The sequence below is a fragment of the Camelus bactrianus genome, chromosome 5 (genome assembly GCF_048773025.1).
Source record: "Camelus bactrianus isolate YW-2024 breed Bactrian camel chromosome 5, ASM4877302v1, whole genome shotgun sequence".
In the NCBI taxonomy this organism is placed as follows: domain Eukaryota; kingdom Metazoa; phylum Chordata; class Mammalia; order Artiodactyla; family Camelidae; genus Camelus; species Camelus bactrianus.
Window position 1 is genome coordinate 76,456,256 of NC_133543.1, and position 21,679 is coordinate 76,477,934.

Here is a 21,679-nt window from a genome sequence, read left to right on the forward strand (position 1 = left end):
AGATGACTGTGTCCATGAATGCCTTCCTAAAACAAGAGTCTTCTGACTCCCTAGGGGGAAGAAACCTTTCACTATTACTGTTAACTAAGATCCTGACATTTTTAAGTCTGTAGAGGTTAGATGTTAACCTGTGGAAAATGAATACTATACAAATGAGTTTTTATATAATGGAAATAAAAATTATTTCTGTTCAGCCAAGAAGATAAATTCAAAGGTTATGATTTTATTGGCCTGTGGGATATTAACCAGTTTTAAATCTAATTTACCTAGCTTATTCTACCATATTTTTCCATTTATATTCTCCCTCTCTTTGTCTTTCTCTCCCCCCGCCACACCCACTCCTTCTTTCCTAATAGATGATTTACTTTCTCTGTGTCTCAGGTTCCTAACTGCCTTTATCATCTTTCTGGTTACCTCATTAATGAGAAATAAAGCTTTGACACTTGCTTACTAAGTATTTATATAAAAATTATGAGTATGAAATCATGAGAATTATGTTTCTGACCCTTGAAAATGATGTAAATTTTATTAGGGTGTCCTAAACCATTGAGGCTTTAATTGATCATTCCACATGTAATTCATTCTGTTCTCCAAATAAATTATTCATCAACCACATGCAGAAGCCATAAAGTTGGAGATGTTTGCTTCCAGCAAATTCGAGTAACAAAGGCCTGACGAATCCTCCCTCTTTAAAAAAAAAAAAAAAAAAAAAAAAAAACTAAAAAAAAATGGGCAAACTATAAAAGGGGAAATTATAATTTTTAGGTTTGGACACCAAGCAGCACAGGACTATGATTTCTGAGAGAGAGGAAACAAATGAGGAGAGCTCTATGATTGTCTGAGCTTACTGCCGAGAAAGAGTTTCCAAGCCACAGTACAGGGAGGAGATGGGGCTGGCAAGCCAAGATGGCTAGAGTTTTGCAGGGCAGAATATCAGAGAAGTATCACAGAGAGGGTTCTAGAGATCTGAGAGGGTCCTCCTTAAATCTTCAGCTCGGACCCGGTCAGTGTATACATACAAGGAAGCTACCTGAGGCCAGGGGAAGAACTAAAGGAAACAAAACTTGCTGCTCACACAAGGCTGGAAATAGTTCGTGTTCCTACCAGCCAGAGTGGAAAACCTTACATTTCATGGACCACTGGTTAGAAGAATCAGTGGTGAGGAAAAACTGCCCCTAGACTAGAAGAAGCTCAGCTCCTACCTACAAAGCTTAAAAGCAAGCCTGAAAAGAATCAAGCTTTTCCCAAGTAATTTAGCTGTATCCCAGAACAATCATCAAGAATATTCATAGGAATATAAAAATAACCAGCACCCAACAAGGTAGAATTCACAATGTGTGGTATCTGTCCAAAATTACTAGGCATGCAAAGAAGCAGGGAAATACAATCCATAAAAAAGAGACAAATCAGTCAGTATAAACAGATCAAGAAGTGACAAGACATGTTAGAATTTGTATACAAGGACATCAAAACAGTTATTATAACTCTGTTCTATATGTTCAAGAAGGTGAAGGAAGATTAAGTATGTTTTAAAAAAGACATGGAATATATTAAAATGACCCAAACAGAACTTCTGGATATTAAAACTGTAATGTCCGAAATGAAAAATACACTGGATAGGATTAACAGTGGACTTGACATTGAATAAATCAGGATCAGTGAACTTGAAGACACAGGAATAGAAATCGACTACAATGTAACTGCTGGAGAAAAAAGAATGAAAAAAACAAATGAACACCAGAGACCTTCCAACAGCCTGACAGACATGTAATTGGAGTACTGGAGTCCCTAATGGAAAGTGGGAGGAACAGAAAAAAATATTTGGATAAATAATGACTTAAATTTTTCTAAATTTGATCAAAGCTATAAACTCACAGATCCAAGAAGTTCCAGCTAACCCCAGGCATAAGAAACAAGAAGGAAACTTCGTTAAGGCACAATGTAATCAAATTGCTTAGAACAGTAATAAAGGGAAATTTTTCAAGGCAGCCAGAGGAAAAAACACCATAAAGTGTGGTGTCTCCCTAGATTGTTTTCAATGTTCAATTCCACACATCCTGGCCTTGTAAGCCAGAGGACGTGGAGCCCAGGGCCTCCAGACCGAGGGCACATAAGCTTGACTCTTCAAGTAGAGCCTAGAATGCAAACAAAATTTCGAATGTGCACAATGAATTTTTTCCTTATTGTTGTTTTCCCCAGCAGGGCAGGAACTAGAGAGAGGCAAGCCAGGCACTCACTTCAGGTGCAAATTTTATTGGGACACCAAAAAACTCAGGAATGAAGACAAATAATATTTTAATGTTATATTTTTAAATCAAAATGAATAAAGCAAATCTATGATAAAATATCAAAAGTTCAAGTAAAGATGGGATCTGCCCTTGAACTTGAATGCCTCAGTTGCCTCAGTCCCAGCCCTGCTCTTTAGAAAGCTTCCTGGAATCCTCAGAGAATTTCCGTCTCATCTCCGCTCTGCACTACCCGTGTTAACTCAGCTCTCTACACACCCACGGCTCCAATTTCACTTTGGTGCCAAGACAAGAAACTTCTGACGCCATCTCCAACTTTCTTATTAGTCTGTATTTTCTTTGTTTCTCCCCCGCTACAGTAATAAGAGAATTATCTTCTACAAGTACAGATTATATTTCTAAAACTTTTGCCTCTGTGTTAGAGGGTTATCAAGAAATGGAAATCTGCTAACAAAGCATTCTTAATCAATTGGATATAAGGGAAATAAAAATAAATAAAAAACTTTTTACTTTTTTACTAATAAGTAAAAAATGAAGGGGCTTTTTCTTTTGGGGGGTCAATTAAGTGCAATTGACACAGAGATTTTTTTCTACTTGTTTTAATAGGACTGTTGTGTTGCTATGGTTGCAAGTTTGCATTGGCATTTTCACTAGAAACAGTGTGGTCTGAGCATTCCTCCCACTTCTCACATCTGCCCACATGCTCCAGACAAGGATTTGGTGACCTGATTTCCAGCCCTAGGCTCCTCCGCCACCCCAGAGAGTGCACATTTCTCAGCCCCTCTCAGAAAATCTAAACTCCTCTGAGATGCGACGTTAGGCTCTGGCTCCTACTCAAAATGCATGTTGCAGACCATAGGACACTGATCAGCTTTCTTTGTGAGGCTTAAAAATCTTTTACCTCTTAGCATGATTTATATACATGAGATCACTATGAGATAATTCATTTATTTTAATTATGAGCTCTTTAAAAATGCATTTAGAAATTAATTTATTTTTAATTTATCTTCTTAACACAAAGTAGATATCCATCTTGAAATTCTGGGTGTTTTTTTTAAAGCAATCCTTCCGAGATACTTCTACAGCCTAAGAAAGACGTCCTGATGATTCTTCTAAGTTCTGCACATTCATGTATCTTTTCCCTCTTCCTTTCGCCTCACCTTTTTACATCTTCTCCTCTCCTTACTGATTTCTTTTGCAACCTTTATACTCATCATCCAAGCATGTATCTGTGGAACCTGATTCTCGAATCTTCATTGGAATGTATTCTAAGAAGTAAAGAAGCAGTAAGCAAAGCATCCCCAGGGTTGGGCCTCCTGAGGACCGGCCAGCGGCAGCAACTGAAAGTGGTCGTCGTCAAGCGTGGGAAGAACAGCGACCCACTCCTTCAGTTCAGGCTTTTATCATGTCTAACTGGTCTCCATTTCCAGCTTCTCTCCATATCCCAACCTGAGTGATCTTTGTAGACTGCAGCTCTATCACCTGAAATTCTCCTACGGTTCCTTACCGTCATTAAGATGGTTTCCAATCACCTTAAAAGAGCATGAGGCCCTAAGTGATCTGGATCCTGCCCCCTACTCTGACCTCATCTCTCAGTGTTCATGCTCCTCCCCATCCCTGTCCGTCCCCCTGCCCCTCTCCCCTTCACCTGGCCACACCAGACTCCCTGTCATTCCATTTCCCCTAATGCACCATGTTTTCCCATGCTACCATGCCTCTCTACATGAGGCTTTCTCAGCCTAATATCCAGTTTCTTCCTCGTCCCCCTAACCCAGCCCCATGGTATCAAGTTACAATAATTTGGTTTCAAGTCTAGTCCTTTATCCTTGAAGAGTACACTCTGTCTCATACCTTCCATTGTCTCTGATCTTTGTAATCAAGTTTATTTATAAGTGTGAACTGGAATTTTCTACAGCTGTGGTTTCATGATGTCAGAAGTCCACAGGAAGCTGAACACTTAAGTCAGTGATCCACATGTTTGAAAATATGTGAATGCTTCATGCTGTGTAGCTCTGGTCCAAGAGGAAATGAATAATTAACCAGACTTTGGGTTACAACTCTCTGAAATCTCCGGGTGCTTTTGAATATATCATCTCATTGGCTCTCTCATGGTGGCCACAGTGACATCACTCACATTCTGGCGCTCTGCATAAGATGCTTGTTATGTGCATTAGCAGCACAAATTCTGGTTGCCTGAGCCATGGGCAGGTGTAGGGTGGCTTTAATGCTCCCCCATATGTGGTCCACTGCCTCCCTGGGCACACCTGAGCAGTGAGCACAGGGCTGTTCCAACCCAGATATATCAGCAGGACTGTGACATAGTGGAAAGGGCACAAGACTGCAGGTAACAGGACCTGAATTTAGACTGTCCACTCTATACCTCTGCCTCTATTATGTGACTTAAACAAGTCATCTTCCCTTTCTCTGCCACATTTATCTCATTGGTAAAACTAGAGATTTGGACAAGATCAGTGTTTCTCCATCTGGGATCCACAGACTGCCTGTGGATCAGAATCACCAGGGATGCCTTTTGGCAATGCAGATACTTGGGCCCCTCTCCATCCTTACTGAATCATACTCTTCAGTGGGTGTGGGGGAGTGGAGGGAGTTTAGAGAGTAGGAGAGATCCAAAATCAACATTTTAATAGCTTCTCAAGTAACTCTCATGCTTACTAAAATCTGGGATTCACTGAAGTAAGTGGTAAGCGGCGGTTCCGTGCCAAGCTCTCACCACATAGTGCTAGGTTACTATCTGTTATCAGGTGTGTTTTATTTTTTAATGATTTTTTTTAATTATTAAAGTTTAGAATTGTATTTAGCATTGTATTTAAAAATTAATTCTAGGGAATTCAAGGTGATCACTATCAATTGCCCTTCTTCCATTCATTTTATTTTTTTCCCCTTTTATCTGCTTGAGTTGGAGAGCAAAGCACAAATCTACTCCTAAAACTCGAGGACTAGCACACAACCTGCAGCGTATTTTCTCTGTTTGCAGGCTACGCTCGCAGATTTCTTTGGTGCTCACATCACTTCCCCGCAACTCACCTGTGGTTCCAGCATGGCGCTGGTGGGCAGTTTCATGTGAACTCAGATTCATCTTCAGCTGGCAGTGTCCCACCTCAAGCACCCACCAAGTTGGTGGCTTGATATTTTTAGCAAGAGCTCCACTAAAATAAAATTCACATTCCATAAAGTTCACTCTTTAAAAAAAGTATTCAATTCAGTGACTTTTCAGCATATACACAATGTTGTGCATCAATGACCACTAATTCCAGAACATTTTCATCAGCCCCAAAAGACATTCTATCCTCGTTAGGCTCACTCTGCATTATTCCCTCTCCCCACCTCTGGCAACCACTAATTGACTTTCTGTCTCTATGGAGTTGCCTGTCCTGGGTCCTTCATATTAATCATACAATATGTGATCCTTTGTGACTGGCTTCTCTCAGTTAGCAAAATGTTTCCAAGATTCATCCATGTTATAATGTGTTTCGGAACTTCATTCCTTCTTTTGGCCAAATAATACTGTTTTATATGGATATGTTACATTTTTTATCCATACATCCATTGATAGACTTTGGTTTCCACCTTTGGACTATTATGATTAATGCTGTTATGAGCATCCCTGGTACATGAGGTACATGATGGTACAAGCTTTTCCTTTACTGCTTTCAACATTCTCTTTTGCCTTTGTCTTTCAAAAGTTTGACTATGAGATATGTATCTAAATGTGAATCTTTTTTAGTTTATCTTGCCTGGAGTTTATTGAGCTTCTTGACTATGTAGATTAAAGTTTTTCATCAAATTTGGAATGTTTTTAGCCACTATTTCATGAAATATTCTCTCTATCACTTTCTCTTCCGCCTCCCCTTCCAGGCTTCCTGTACATATATGTTGGTCTGCCGGATCGTGTCCCATGGGTCTCTAAGGACACTCATTTTCTTTACTCTTTCCTTTCTGTTCTACAAACAAGATAATCACAATTAACTTGCTTTCAAATTCACTAATTCTTTCTCCTACCAGTTCAGAGCTGCTCATGATCCCCTCTAGCAAAATTTTCATTTCAATTACTGTACTTTTCCACTCCAGAATTTTTTTTTTAAATTAAAGTATGATTGACATATGCAGAATCTCTATTTGGTTCTTTTTTATAATTCCTAACTCCTTATTGATATTTTGTATTTGGTGAGCCATTATTCTTATACTTTCCTTTAATTCTTTAGACATAATTTCCTTTATGTCTTTGAACATATTTATGATTGCTAATTTAAAGTCTTTCTGTAGTAAGTACAGCATCTGGGCTTCCTCAGAGGCAGCATCTCTTGGCTGCTTTTTTCCTGTGTGTGGGTTATACTTTCTTGTTTCTTTGCATGTCTCATAATACTTTTTGCTGAAAACTGGACATTTTAAACAATATAAGGTATCAGCAATGAAGGTCAGATTCCTCTACTTCCCCAGGGATTTTTGCTATTGCTTGTTTGGTGACTTTCCTGAATTTATTCTGTAAAGTCTATATTCTTTGTTCTATGCAGCCACTGGAGTCTCTGCTCTCTTAGCTTAGTGATCAGTCAATAATTGTACGGAGATTTCCTTAAATACCTTGAACCAAAGAGTCTCCCAGTCATTGCCTACAGGTTGTGTGTGTGTTGGAGCACACCTTCAATATTCCAGCAGGCCATTTCCAACTCTGCCTTTGCCTTCATTTCCTGCTTGCATGGTGCCTTGAGGTCAGCCCAAGGTGAGAGCTTAGGGCATTCCAGGACTTTCTTGAGCATACGCACAGCCCTGTGTATGCATGTGGGCTTCTGGATTTGTGAGAATATGTCACAGCCTTTCAAAATCACCTATTGACATTTAATTCACCAGTTCTTCATCTTCAGTTTTGTTGGCAGCCTTGGAATGCCAGAATCTTGCCGTTTTGCTTTAATAAATATTTAATACATATTCTTCAGATTATTGCAAGCCTTTAATGAATTTTCAGAGTTCTAAAAAGGTTGACTTTGAGAGTTCTTATTGCTTGTATGGAAGAGCAGATTTTTGAAGGTTTTCACTCCACCATTCATTCAGTGTCCCCCTACTCCTATTTTGGTTTGGTGTTTGTTTTACCCCATAGCCTTCTCTAAATCCCACCCCAACTATGTGCAAACATAAGCTCAGAATTTCAGGGCAGTTAAGCTCCTCCCAAATCCTCAACAATGGAAGACTGATGCCAGTCCTTCAGATGAACGATCTGAGATGTATTCTGTATGCTTCTCCAAGGTTCGGGGACAATCTGGCCCCACTGCTTACTGTCACAGCCTCAATAATGCACCTTTGTGTTAGCTTTGCCTGCTTCCCCACCACACTCTCTCCACTCATGCTTCAGAGGGTGATCTCCCCAATAAACTACCTATATGCTAGTTCTTATCTCAGACTCTGCTTCAGAAAGGACCCAAATTAAAACACCTATCAGTTCTGGTGAACCGTATGTAATTGTGGCACTCATGAATTACTGTGTTTTTTTCCACCAAAATTTTGCTGTGTTTTATCAAATCTGGATACATTCAATGGGAGCAGCGCTCATGTGTATCCCAGCACAAAAAGGAGGTAGGCATTAAGAAGAGCTGTTCTAAAACACAGTGATTTCTAGGACAGAAAAAGAGCTGCCAGCACATGGACTTGGAGGGGGTGGAGCAGGATGTCTCCATATGTCACAATCCCTTGGCTTCTCAAACTGGATTTTATAACTAGAAAAGCAGCCTCCCCTGCACTAAATTCATCCTGCAATTAACTAGAATGAGGTCTGGGCAAGTTCTTTCTTGGTCGAGCCCTCAGATAGTTAACGACAGGACCATGGTAATGATCACGATGCTGACAACAACAGAAATGATAGTTACCGTTATTGACAGCTGGCCGTGCCAGGAACTCACCATTACCACTTAAAGCTTAGACCACTCCAGCCAGTGAGAGTTACCACCTGATGGGAGCATGTGTCTGAATTGCCTTCCATTGTTGGGTGCCAGAAGGCCATGGTGTTTGTCTAAATTGAATTTGAATTTACATAAAGTGCATGTGTACCCCCTGACTTTCAAATGTTCTTTTAACTGTATAAAATCTCATTTGCAGCATCCTTCCATCTGGAGATTCTTGTTGCTATTCCAAGTGGCCATGAGATGCATTAGCTGCTGGCACACATGATTACTGTTACCAGGTACTCACAGGAAAACTTGCACTAGCAGCTTCTATCAAGAGGCCTAGAGACCGACTTTGGAAAGATTTGAAGGGTCCGTGGCACCGCCTCGCTTGTGAGTAAGGGATGATTCTCACACCAGCAAAAAGCTTTTCAGCTACTGCTGGGCCAGGCATCTGGGCTGTCTTAGTAGCAGAGTTTCTGAAAATAATGGCTGCCCTGATTCAGAAACCAAAGGCATCTTTCAATTAAGGACTTGACACAGGCAACAAACGTTAGTTTAAAAATTGTAGAGAAATACTACATTTACTTTGTTGGCTAAAACACATACAGTTTTGTACACTGTTAATTACAAGTGGCATTTAGCACACTGTGGTGCCAATTCCTCCTCAGTAGAATAGTTGTGAAACCCTTTGGCAAGAGTAATAGTAATAATAATAACAGCAACAACAGGCTCTATCTTTTGAGCACCTAGTACATGCCCGGAACAGGATGTTCATTATCCCTAATGCTCAGAGTTCTCCGTAAGAAGGTCGATGGTACTCCATAGGAACTCCATTTACAATTAGGGAAACTGCCATTCACAGAGGTTAACTCGCCTAACTTAGCATATAATATTCAAATGAATGAATATTTGTGTGAATGAATAAATGAGAATGAAGGAATGAAATTAACTAATTATATTAATGAAAAGGGCAGTGGGACTGTTCTAAAGCTGGTCTGGGAATGCTTCTACTTTATTCATACTGGTTCAAAAGAAATAATATCTTTTTTTTTTTTGGCCTCTCTTCAGTATCTCATGCCAGGTTGGGATTTTTCTTATAGTGGATCCAAAATACTAATTTCAGAGCATTCTCTTATTTTTCTGTCTGCAATTTCTTATAGTTGTTTTTTGAATATGGAGATTTTTGACCCAAGTAAAGACAACTCACTGACAATATGTGTATCTCTGCTCTTGTTTAATAGTTCACAGATCTATGTAATACCAGAAATAGTGAAAGAATGACTGTAATGATCAACACTACAAAACACATGTAAAGACTTTGTGCCAAAATAAATTTTGCACTTGAATTAGAGAAGTTTTTTTTTTAATTTTTAACGTTTTTTTGTTATAAAAATATTGCCAACTAATTACAAAAAGTTTGACAAAACAGAAAATGATAGGAAGTATATTTATAAACACATATGATATCACTGTTGAAAGACAGCCATTGTTAACATCACTATATTTCCTTCCCGTCTTCTTTCAATGCATAGGGTTTTTTTAATTTTTAAGGAAAAGGTATTTCCAGCCTATCATTCTTTGTTTCTCTTAACTTTCAATCCGGAAAAAGATTTTGGCCATCTTTTTAAATATCGTTTTTAATGACAGCACGAAAAAGATACTTAGTGCAGTATTATTTGGGACATTATCTGTATGTCCTACAATTGAAGAGTTGAAAGATATCACTTGAAAGCATTTAGAGTACAGAATTTTCAAAATTTAGATGTATTACCTTAGGTGCAGACATACCACATACATAGATTATCTTAACTTTAACAGGTTTGGTAAAAAAAAAAAATCCATTTGTTTCCTCACTAATATTTTGCTATTTACTTCATGCTCACAACTGCTCAAGCATGCCACCTTGAGTGTGAGAGAAAAGATGGCAGATATTATTAAGATCTCTTCCAATTCTAAGGCCAACCAAAGGCCTGAATTGCCAATTTTTCCATGCTTATTGCAACAAGTGAAACAATACAGTTTCAAAGCATATAAAAACAAAGCTAATTATATCCCCGTGCCCCTACTTTTCCACTTCCACCCCCTGGGGTGACCAATAACAACAATCTGGTGTGCACCCGTCCACCTTTTTCCTTTTTCCTGGTTCATGATGCCAGTACAAGCAAGCATATATACTTTGGAAATACGTACTGAAATGTTTCTAGAGAAAGTTATGTGGCATTTTGGATTTCCTTAAAGTTATTTATTTGCTTCATTTAATTTAATTTTTTAAATTTATTTACACATATATACACACACATACTTCTTTTAACATACATAGAATTATATTTCACATGTTGGACCATTTTAGGAAAGCCTTGTTTTTTGTTTTTTGTTCTTTGTTTTTTGCTTTTGCTTTTGCTTTTGCTTTTAACTTGCTTCTACCTCCCAGCTCCATCCTCTCTCCACTCACCCTTATACATTATGTCAGCTACCGATGTGTTCCCCTCTGTATTTTGCACATACTTATAGCCACATACAAGCATATTTATTCATATACATATGTGTAAGTTTTCATAAATTGTCAGATATATAGTGGGCTTTTGGCACTGTTTGCTTTAGTGTTTCTTTGACAATACTCTGTGACAAACCCTAGGAGTCAACAAATCAGTTAACTGAAATCACATTCTTTTTGATGACTGAGCAGCTCCCTCATATTATCCTACCCAACCTGACCCAACTCTACCTCCTTGAAAAGCAGTCCTGCTTGGTTGAGGAACCAATAAATCCAACTCCAGGGTCCCTGGTCCAGAAAGTGTGGTGGATATTTATCTTTTTTTTTCTGAACATCTTTTCTCTGGGAGATAATTCCCCACTGTCTGTATCTTGAAGTGAAAGCTAAAAGCCCTGAAAGATAAGGTAAAACATGTAAGTTCTACCCATCAGATGCTTTCGTCAGGGACTTTGACACTAATGGTGGTGACACAAAGATCTGGGGAAGCCTGGTGGTGACAGCACCAGCATCATGAGTCTAGTGAGGGTGGCATTGGAGGAGGTGAAACCCTGGCCCTGTTTACTGCAGTCAAAACTCTCTTGGCTCCTGTATATTTCCCACACTTAATTCTTTAGATCTCCCATTGATTCTGTGACTTGCCCAACAATTCTTTTTTCATTTAAGTTAGCTGGGGTTGATTTCTGATGCTCACAACTGAAAAACTCTGAATACAGAAAGCCAGAAAACTCCTCTATATCCAGGAACTGGTTAGATGACTGTACCTCTAACCAGATCATCTCCATTGCCAAATCCAGGATGGCACGCTATATTGGCTTTTGCCAGTTGTAGGCAACACCAGTTTTTCATCACCATCCCTTTAAATCTTCAACCACTCCCCACACACTCCTATCTTCCAGTGACTGAAACTTCTAAAATGACCAACATTTCTCTCCTGAAATGCAGCCAGATTAGGTCATAGAAGTAAGAAAACCCAACATTCAGATTACTTTTTTTTTTGTTTTGTTCATATCTTTAAGATGAGACTCATACGATTTTGTAATAACATCCTCTGGGATATCCTTGGCTTTAGCACAAGAATATACAAAATATTAAAATAATAAAATACCAAGTTAAAACTGGGTAAAGAAATCTTACAGAGATTATTAGAGGTTATCTGTTAAAATTTTTATTTGGACCACCCAATTTTCTTCAGATTTGCCCACTTTTTTTAAGACCATAATTCATTTGCTCCTAACTCACTTCTGGTTTTTCCTTCTATTCACCTAAGTTAAGAAAATAGCCAATGCCTCACAAATATTTCAGTACCAAAAATGTTGGAAGTGAGAAAAATTTGCTAATTTCTTATATGAAGTTTCCTACCCTACCTCACCACCTCAATATAAATCAAGAGACAGTTTTTCCTAAAAGTGGTTAATATTATTATTACCTACAGAGTGTATTTGATTTTCTGATTATGTGCCTGTAAGAGACATAGACTAGAGAACATTCAGTTTTCTGTATACACTGGTTTTGTCCTTTAATCTCTTCTGGTTTTCAGGGAAATAGATTAGATAGGTAGATAGATAGGTAGATAGATAGGTAGATAGATAGATAGATAGATAGATAGATAGATAGATAGATAGATAGATAATCAGGATGAATTTGATCTTTATTTTTGTCAGTCTTATGAGACTGCTTTTATGCTTTCTGGCTCATATGATAGAAAAGCTGTAGTTCTGACTCAACCTGCTGGAAAAATAGATCTATTTCTTAACACTTACATGTACCCTGTTAAGTCATATGTTGTCTATTTGGACATATGTTAATTATTTGAGAATCTTCTAACTTTTATATTTCTACTTCTGCCTCTACAGAGAAGTATCCTAAAGCACTTACAAGATCAACACATTCCCACTGGTGGCTGAGTATGTCTCCTTTGGGGAATTTCTTTGTTGTTCATCATTTTCGTTTTTATCCTTTGGTTCTAGAACTGGACTGTGGCCTGTCTTTCTCTCAGTTTCAGAGTATTTACTCTGATCTTGGCACTGCACCAAGTGCTTGATGAAAATTAACTCATATGAGCCTCACAACTCTATTAATAGGTATCATTGCTAGCTTCATTTTATAGATGATGAGCTGAAATTGATAATTAAGCATCTTGCCCAAGATCATGCAGTGGGTCAGTTGAGCTGGACCTGGAATCTTGATCTAATTTCATCTGCACTGTAACCACTATGAATATTGCCACTTTTTGTTCCGTTGCACATATCCCACTCCCAGCAAAGAGGACAGAAATGTAAGCTTCCCCCTTTAGTTAATTACTTTGTTTTTACTGTCATTATCTATGAAAGGCTTCAATACATCACTGGCCCCTCTTCTAATTACTCTTCCAAAGTCAGTATCACCTATATCAAAAACATCATATTTGGTAGATGACCAAATATTCCTCTCCAATATGTAATTGTCCTACGGCTAACAACCTTATAAAGCAAATCAAGACACCTAAGCATATATTTTGTAATCCATTTATGTTGGAGTTTTCTCCAGAAAGTTTAAATTCTCCAAGAGAAATATTCTGTGGGTATGTTATTGAGCTTTAAAAGTTTTGAAAACTAAAATTATTACGGCCGTGATCTAACGGTGTGTCTATTTAAATCTAAATTAATATAAATTATGTAAAACTAAAAGCTCAACTTCTCAGTTATACTAGCCATATCTCAAGTGCTCAACAGCCACTATAGCTAGTGGCTACAATACCAAGCAACACAGACATAGAATATTTCCATCGCTGCAGAAAGTTGGCTTGGAAAGCTCTGGGTCTAAGGCATACAACTTCAGGGTCTTGACAGGTGCCTAAGAAAACTCAGATTCCATATTGTGTTTCTATAATTTCTTGTTCAACTTATAAAATAAGTCTTTTATAATAGGAATATATTTGGGGATGTTTCTAATTTTAAGACAATTTGGAGAGTTTATTTTGAATGAGTTAATTAGAACTCAATCAGTGAGGTCATAGGCAGCAGATAGGTTAGCACAAAATTGATTATTAGTCAGGATTATGGATATGCAATCAGTATGCAAGCGATAATAGTGGCTTAAATAAAACGATTGCTCATTTCTCTCTCATATACATGGAGTCTACAGACAAGAGGCCTTAGGAAGGCATGACACCCCTTTATGGGGTCAGAAACCCAGGTCCTCTGATCTTTTGTCTATTAGTAGAGTTCTTTCCTTGTCTGTATTTTCCAAGATCATTCACCATTCTAGACCCAAAAAAAGAGGAGAGGGAGAAGTAGGGCATATTCTGTCCCTTTGAAAATATTTTCACATGTTTACAAATTACTTCAATTCACATCCTATTGGCCACTATTCAGTCACATGGCTGAATCATGGGATCTCTCATTGCCTCTATTCTAGGTCTTCCTACATCCAGCTAAAATTCTGTTACTATGAAAGAAGGGGTGAGTAAATATGAGTACAAAAGAAGTCTCTTTATAGTTGATGAATAAAACTTCCTACAGAAAAGATAGTTTTCTACTTTAACAGTTTTTCTCATTAAAAAGTCTACGAATATAATCTTTCATTTTAAGCATTTAAATCCTCAAAATTATGTCAGCTGTCTTTGAAACTATTAAATTATTAAAACTTCAAAATTTTATGAAATTTTTTTTGCTTTTTTTATTAAAAATAATAGCCAGAAACTCAACATCATGTTAAGAAACAGAATAAGGATTAAATTAATTCAAATTTTATGGTGCCTGGTATGCAAATATTTTCTAATATATTTTATCTTTCAAAACAAGAGAGAAGCCAGCTCAGTGTTTGGTATTCCCAAAGCACATGTATCAACAGTTCTTCATTATTTCAAGGGTCCTGTTACTAAATATTTCCAATTTTTGATTTCAGCTTAATTTTAATCAAGGCTGAATTACTAAATTTGGGGGCTGTGTTTTCCTTTTAGCTCTACAATCATCCATTCTTCTGTGTGCCAAAATGGAGCTCAAAGTGTTTTATAAGAACATCCAGATGCTCTCTCTGCAGACCTGTGTTCTCCCCTGGTACATGACTGGAGAAGGGAGATGACTATTTAATGCAGAGCCTCAGTGAGTTTCTCCAGTTCCTCACTGCCTTAAAGGCAACGGCCAGCATGAAATATCTTCACTCATCCAAGGGCATAACCTAGAACTCATCGTTGTTCCAGAAACAGTATGAGGAAGGACTTCTTCACTGCACTGGATACACTAAAAATTTATCCTTAGATTAAATCAAACCTTCAGAAATTTGCACACAGTGTTTTGCCCCCATTGAATTAATCTTACTGATGTGAGCTTTGGCATCATTGTGCCATAGTCAGATGTTAAATTATGTTGTAAAGAACTGCCCTGTGAAACTTATTATGGTAGTTACAGTAAAGATGTTAAAGATGGTGTCAAACCATTATTCACTGACTTGCCCTCTGATCATAAAAAAATTATTACTGTCCCCTCACAAAGAGCAGTAGGTGGAATCCAGGGTAGGTTGACCTCAGTGCCTTTTACACATGGGACATGGGACAATTGTCAGAATGACTTTCAGCACTACCTACAGAACATATGTTTGGAAATCACAGCTTTTGCCCCTAGACTAAAACCCAGAGCATGACTCCCTAAACAAACTTTAGAACTTATATTTGTGGAAAAAGCTCCAAATATGTTTGGGGAACAGAAGGAAGAAGCAGATCAAGACCCAAAGTAAACTCACATTCACGACAGTTGGGACACTTAGAACAGAAATAGGAACTGGATTGATATCTGCTTTTTAACAACTGCTAAATCTTCAGGCTGAAGGTCAACCTGGATAATGAAGATAAGAGAATCTGGATTCAGACTGACCTATAAAAGGAGAAAAGGGATAATGGTAATAATTATAATAATTATAATACCACGAGTTACCTCCTAGAAATATGAGCTAAATGAGATAATACGTGTAAAGCCTTTGCCTAACAATGGCAAACTTTGCATAAATTATTATTATTATTTACAAGGTTCAAGTCTGCCTTTAGCATTAGCCAAAATGAACTGGACTTAAAATATCATTTAAAGGGTCAAGACATCCAGTTTAGCAAATAAGAAGAAGGAAGAAGAAAAAGAGGAGAGAGAGGGATGGAGAAATAAAATGAAGAAAGAAATAAGGAAACAAAATTAAGAGCCTAAATTTAAAGTTAAAAGGTTTTCTTATAAGAAAACCTTTCTGGCACTTGTTATGAGTGCATCTGAGATTGTGCTACGCAAATCCACTGAATTCAGTCAAACAATTATATTTTAAGTCACTGCTTCCCAGTCAGAGGGCAGAAAACTCGTAAAGAGCTTAGGGAATTATGTCAATGGGTGCACAAATCCATAGATACAGGAATTGTCACTTTTATCTTTATGTAGCACCAATAAAAGATGCTATTGATAATTATATTTATGTAAATTCACATAAATTATATTCAAAGAAATGTTTAAACAAATTTGTTTCAAAGTATTACCAAATTCTCTGAGGCTTCACATTATTTTCTCCTCAAGCAAAAGATACTATTCTGTGGGAAAGGTGGTAAAGAGATAAGGGTACGTGATATTCTTAAAAGAGATCCATTCTTCTATTTCCAATAATGGGAGGCTAGGTTTTTAGATCAATCCTTTCACTGAAAATAAATAAAGATATGTAATTATCATTTTTGTGGACTTTCTTAATGGGCTTTTTTTTGGCAATAGGAACACAAAAACGAATAGATTGTCGTTCCCATGTTCAAAGAATTCATAAAGAATGCGCACAGTGGGAACTATTATGGTTGCAGAGGTGACACAGAAAAATCAAAGCGGGGTAAGTTTCATCTGTAAAGGCTTTTTTTTTTTTTTTTTTTTTTTCATGGTGAGGGGAGTTAATTGGGCTTATTTGTTTATTTATTTTTTGATGGAGGTACCGGGGATTGAACCCAGGACCTCATGCATGCTCAGCCATACACTCTACCACTGAGCTATACCCTCTCTACCCTTGTAAAGGCTTTTTGAAAACTGAATTTTGAGATACTCTTGGAGGATGTGAATTCCCAGAATGCTGTGGTGAAAGCATTCCAGGTGGGAAGCACGAGCGGTTTTCCAGGGGAAGGAGTCTAAGTCCTGGGTGTGAGTGAATGGACTTGGCTAGAACAGAAGGCCCCTAGTGATCCAGAATGGAAGAATTTAAGTTCCTCTTGAAAAGGGTTATGGCTGGCACTTCCACATGATCCCAACTCAGGACCCAGCACAGGCCATTTTCTGAGTAGGTAATAAATACTTTATTGTCCATTGATTGATTTCACCTGACTCCAATGTGTATTTTATCCACCACTTACTCTAAATAGGAAATGAAGCCAAAGAGACATGGGGCAGGGCGGGGGTGTTGGGAGGATGAATCATCACATGAGGGGAATATTGTTGGCCACCAATTCTGAGAAACTGGGAAACTGAAACTAAACTATCTGAACAAAGTCTTCCTGGTATTCCTGTTTATTTGGGTCTGTCAAGTAAAGGCCAGGAGAGTCACAAATTCCCCCAACATTCTGAGTCAGAAAGATAGGAGTGACTTCAGTCGCGATCACCTTCTGCTATCTCACTTTTGCAGCTCCTTGACCTGCTTGCTTAAACAATGTGCCTGTCTCTCATTTCCACCGGCTACTTCCCTGCATGACACACGAAGGTGATTTAGGGCACATTCATTATTTGAACTGGCTCCTGGGGAACCTGCCTCTTTTCCTTTATTCAATCTAAGGATTATTTCTTTAGCAGTTGATTCACAGCCATAAAATTAACCGACATTTACCACTCGTCTTTAGATGAAACAGGAAATTTAAATTTTTGTCATCTGTCTCTGTTGCTTTCCATAAAATAGGATTTTTGAAGAAACCTTCAAATAAACTATTAACCTAATGACAACAATGGCTTTAGTTTTAGAAACCCATCTTGGTCCTTGTTTTCCTGCAAATATTCACAATTCCTAAGAATATCAGTTTGAATATTCACACTATCATGTTTAATACAGATTTAAAATCACACAGCATGACTAGTGTCTCGACTACAGAGAGCCTTTTTCTAAGTCTCCCCTTTGACGTAAAGACAGAACTTCCGTGTTGCAATGGAAAATTGAAATGTCCCAGAAAAATCAGCCTCCGGAGGTTATCCAAATTGCTAATTTAGCTTTTAAGATTCAACTCTTTTCCCTCAAATATACACCAGGGTGCAATGAATTGTTATGGGGTTTTCCATACTAAGGAAAATTCCAAAGTTGCAGATTGGAAAGCTCCATTGAAGCAAATGCACTATGTCACTTGAAATAAAAACATCTGTAAATACTTTACAAAATAATTTTCTTTGTGCAGCAGAGCAAGGCCAGATGATGCAATCCTATATCAAGCTTCCAGCTGCGTCTCCCTCCTCTGGTAATTCAGCTTCTTTCAGTGCCATTTGAAAGACTCCTGACCACTTACTGTGAAATTTTGATGATGTGCTTAGACTCCGTTCTTCACCTCATCACTTACTAGGCAGAAGGACTAGAAACTATGAGAATGCACGTGTGTCCGCAAAGCAACAGCAAGATGGTTATCTTTCTCTTGGGCATTATTTTTTAAACACAAACGGTGCCAAAGGAAGAGGGAAATCAGTTGGAGACCTTGGGGGATTCTGAATGAAGGAAATCCTTCCACAGGATGAAGTTTTACATCCCATAGAAAGTACATAAACAGCATTATAAGCTAGATCTGGTTGTGATTTCTCTGAAGTTTTACATTTTCCAAGCTTTTAAAACCATGCATTGTTTTATTGTGCCAAAATAGATGAACTAAGAGATTGGCTGCCCGCTTTTAGGAGGTTAAAAGACAGAGAAAAATCCCCTAAATAGAACATAACGGAAATATTTTAGTTCATTTAAACATATTCTTAGCACTTAGAATTGATAATATTAACAGGTCCAGATGTTAAACAGTAAATAATGAAAATCAGAGTGTTGAACTGAAACGGCTATTTAATCAGCCATTTAATGGAGGGGAGGGTAGAAGTGACCCAAGTAATTGTTTCGTGTTGTGAAGAAAAAAACAAAACAAATGCCTGACAAGATTTTTACCTTTTCAACTTGGTATGAGGTGTGAATCCAGAGGACTGGACTTTTCCTTACTTTGTTTTGTTTTTGTTTTGTTTGTGTGTGTGTATATATATATATATATTTTACTGACGTATAGTCAGTCTACAGTGTTTTGTCAGTTACTGGCATACAGCATAATGTTCAGTCATTCATGAACATACATATATTCCTTTTCATATTCTTTTTCACCATAAGTTACTTACTACATGATATTGAATATAGTTTCCAGTGCTACACAGTATGAACTTACCTATTTTATATACATTAGTTAGTATCTGCAAATCTTGAACTCCCAATTTATTCCTTTTCTCTATTTTCCATAACTTTGCCCCAAGATCGATGTCCTGCACTCTGGTATAATGAAAAAAAAATTTTTTGAGATCGATGACTCGGAAATCTCAGATCTTATGTGGACCTTCAGAGGTGCTGTGTTGTACCACCATTGCTGTTGGGAGGTGGACCAGACTCTCCAAAGGAGTCAAGGGTCTTTCCCTCTCCCATGCACACTCTCTGACCTGCATCAACACCAAACCCTGAAAACTAACCACTCATTGACCCAAAGAGCCAAGTGAGTTTTGTTTGTTTCTATTTTCAAAACCTGGACACATCCTGTGTTGGCTAGCAGTGGAAGAAGTTGAAGGAACTCTCTGATCTTGCCCCCAACTTCCCTGCTCATCACCATCACCCATGTGCCTCTCCAGGTCATGATGACCACTAGCATGTTTAGATTTCTCAGCTGTAGAAAGGACTTCAGAGCATGAATTCTTTCCATGGGGACACATCCTATAAATGTCTGTGTTTCATAACTGTGAACAACAGAAAAAATGGAACCATTTGAGAATACACTTAACATTCCTGGGACTCTGGACATAACACCAAGCTCACATAATTCTGTAATTGGAATGATATGGTAGACTTTTTGCTCTAAGCGATTTGTGACAGATACTTTAAGCAGACATCTAATCTAACGCGTTGTAAAGAGAAATATTGCCTGCGGTTCCTTGGTTCTTTAAATGGGTCAGTGTACACAGTGCATCTCGCACAGTGCCTGGCCCATCTTAGACCCTGAAACTTTCTCCTTGCCAATGAGCTTCACCTCCACATAGGCTGTGAAATGCCTCCAGTTAATTTTCCACTCATTGTAAACAGATCTTGATCCAGCACCTGCCCCAAATCCCCTCAGGTCATCCCATCTGTGTTTCTCAAAATTGGATCCACAGACAACCTCCATCTCAAACACTTGGTGGAGTGAGGGCTGAAAATGCAGGTTTCTGGATCCTGCCCCAGACCGACTAAATCCACAGCTCTGAGGAAAGGGCCTAAAATCCTACTTTTTGTCAAGCACTCAAGGCGATTCCCTAGAGCTTGAGAATCCCTGATACAGAGCTCCCAGTTCTAGACCTATTATCTTAGACCCTGGAAAAAGAATTTTTGCTCTGTATCAACAAAGCTTGTTGCAAAAATGACTTCACTGTTACTCCTTAAAGTTATGCCCTCTATGGATGGCTGATTCGGGAGCCATCTGAGGGTTTATTTCAGCATCTTTATACTGCTGAAGATAAGATTCTTTTCATTCCATAAATCTTCGTGATTTGTAAAAGGACCCCATGCCATTCATTCATGATTTCATTTAGTTTCAGGGGGAAAAAAGAATCTATCTGCTGATGGATTTATTTGCTGCCTGTTATTAGGAAATGAAAAATATATAACTCTGTTTCTTCTGTAGCTTTAGCAGCTAGAAATCTTATAGCAATTTTCTTGCCCACGTGTGGCAATCTGCTCAACTCCATGGTCTAAACATATTGACTCTTTCTCCTCCTTGCAGGTGAACTCCGTTTTGTTTTACATTTAAATGACATATTGTATTGTTGTGGTCTGTGGTGACCCCTGAACCACTTACACAGGGTATAAATTCTTACAAACTAGACAGTGTACATTTTTCTCACAGTGTTTCATTCTTGGCATGAAGCAATTCCTGAGTGGCCACTTGCATCAAAATTTTAAAAACTTGCTTGTTGTTAAGATGCAGGACTGGTAGTACTATATTCTGTCTAGTTGAGTCTCTTAATTGGATTGGATACGTGGGTCCAATTGTCTATGTTTTACACATTTAATTTACAAACACAAGCCAGAGACAGGGAGTTGTGATGCATTTCCAATGCTTTCGGAAGCTATTCCTTCTTTGTAGGCTATGAATTTCTGAAGCAATAAAGTGTCTCCATGGCTACCTGACAAAATTACTAAGGCTGCCAGAGCCTGCTCCTATTTGGCTGAGTGTGAACTAAACAAATCACTAGAGCCAGGACAAGACAGATCACCTGCACCTCTGAGCCCTGCAGGGGGAGACATTGAGCATCCAATGAAACCCCAGCAACGTTGCTGACAGTGGCTACATCAAGATTTGCTTTGGTCCTGGCTAAACCCTCACACATAGAAAGTCACACCATGGGTCGTTTTCATCCCCCAGATCTCCTAATGCCATTTACCACTTATGGCAACCACATACTCATGGCAAAGCTTGGGTTGCACCAGCAGTGGCTGCTGTTTCCCTCTACCTCCTTGTATGATGCCTCAGTTCCCTGAGCACCTCCAACATGAAAGCTCTAGTTACTTAACAGAGCCTCTCAGTGTTCCCAGAAGCTTTTCACACATTCCTATCACGAAACATCTTCCATGCCTGTCCTATTCAGAAACAAGGAAGGACTCCTCTTTGAAATATCCCTGCTGAACCTCTATCCAAAGTACCCGACACCAAAGTACTTAGTCCCTAGGGACGATATGGTATAGGGTTTAAGTACAAGGGCTTTGGGTTCAGAAAGACCAAGATTCAAATCCTGACTCTGCCACTTACCATCTGTGTGTCATTTCGGCAAGTTACTTAACCTCTCTGAGACCTGGTGTCCCAAGTCTGAAAAGTAAGGATATTTATA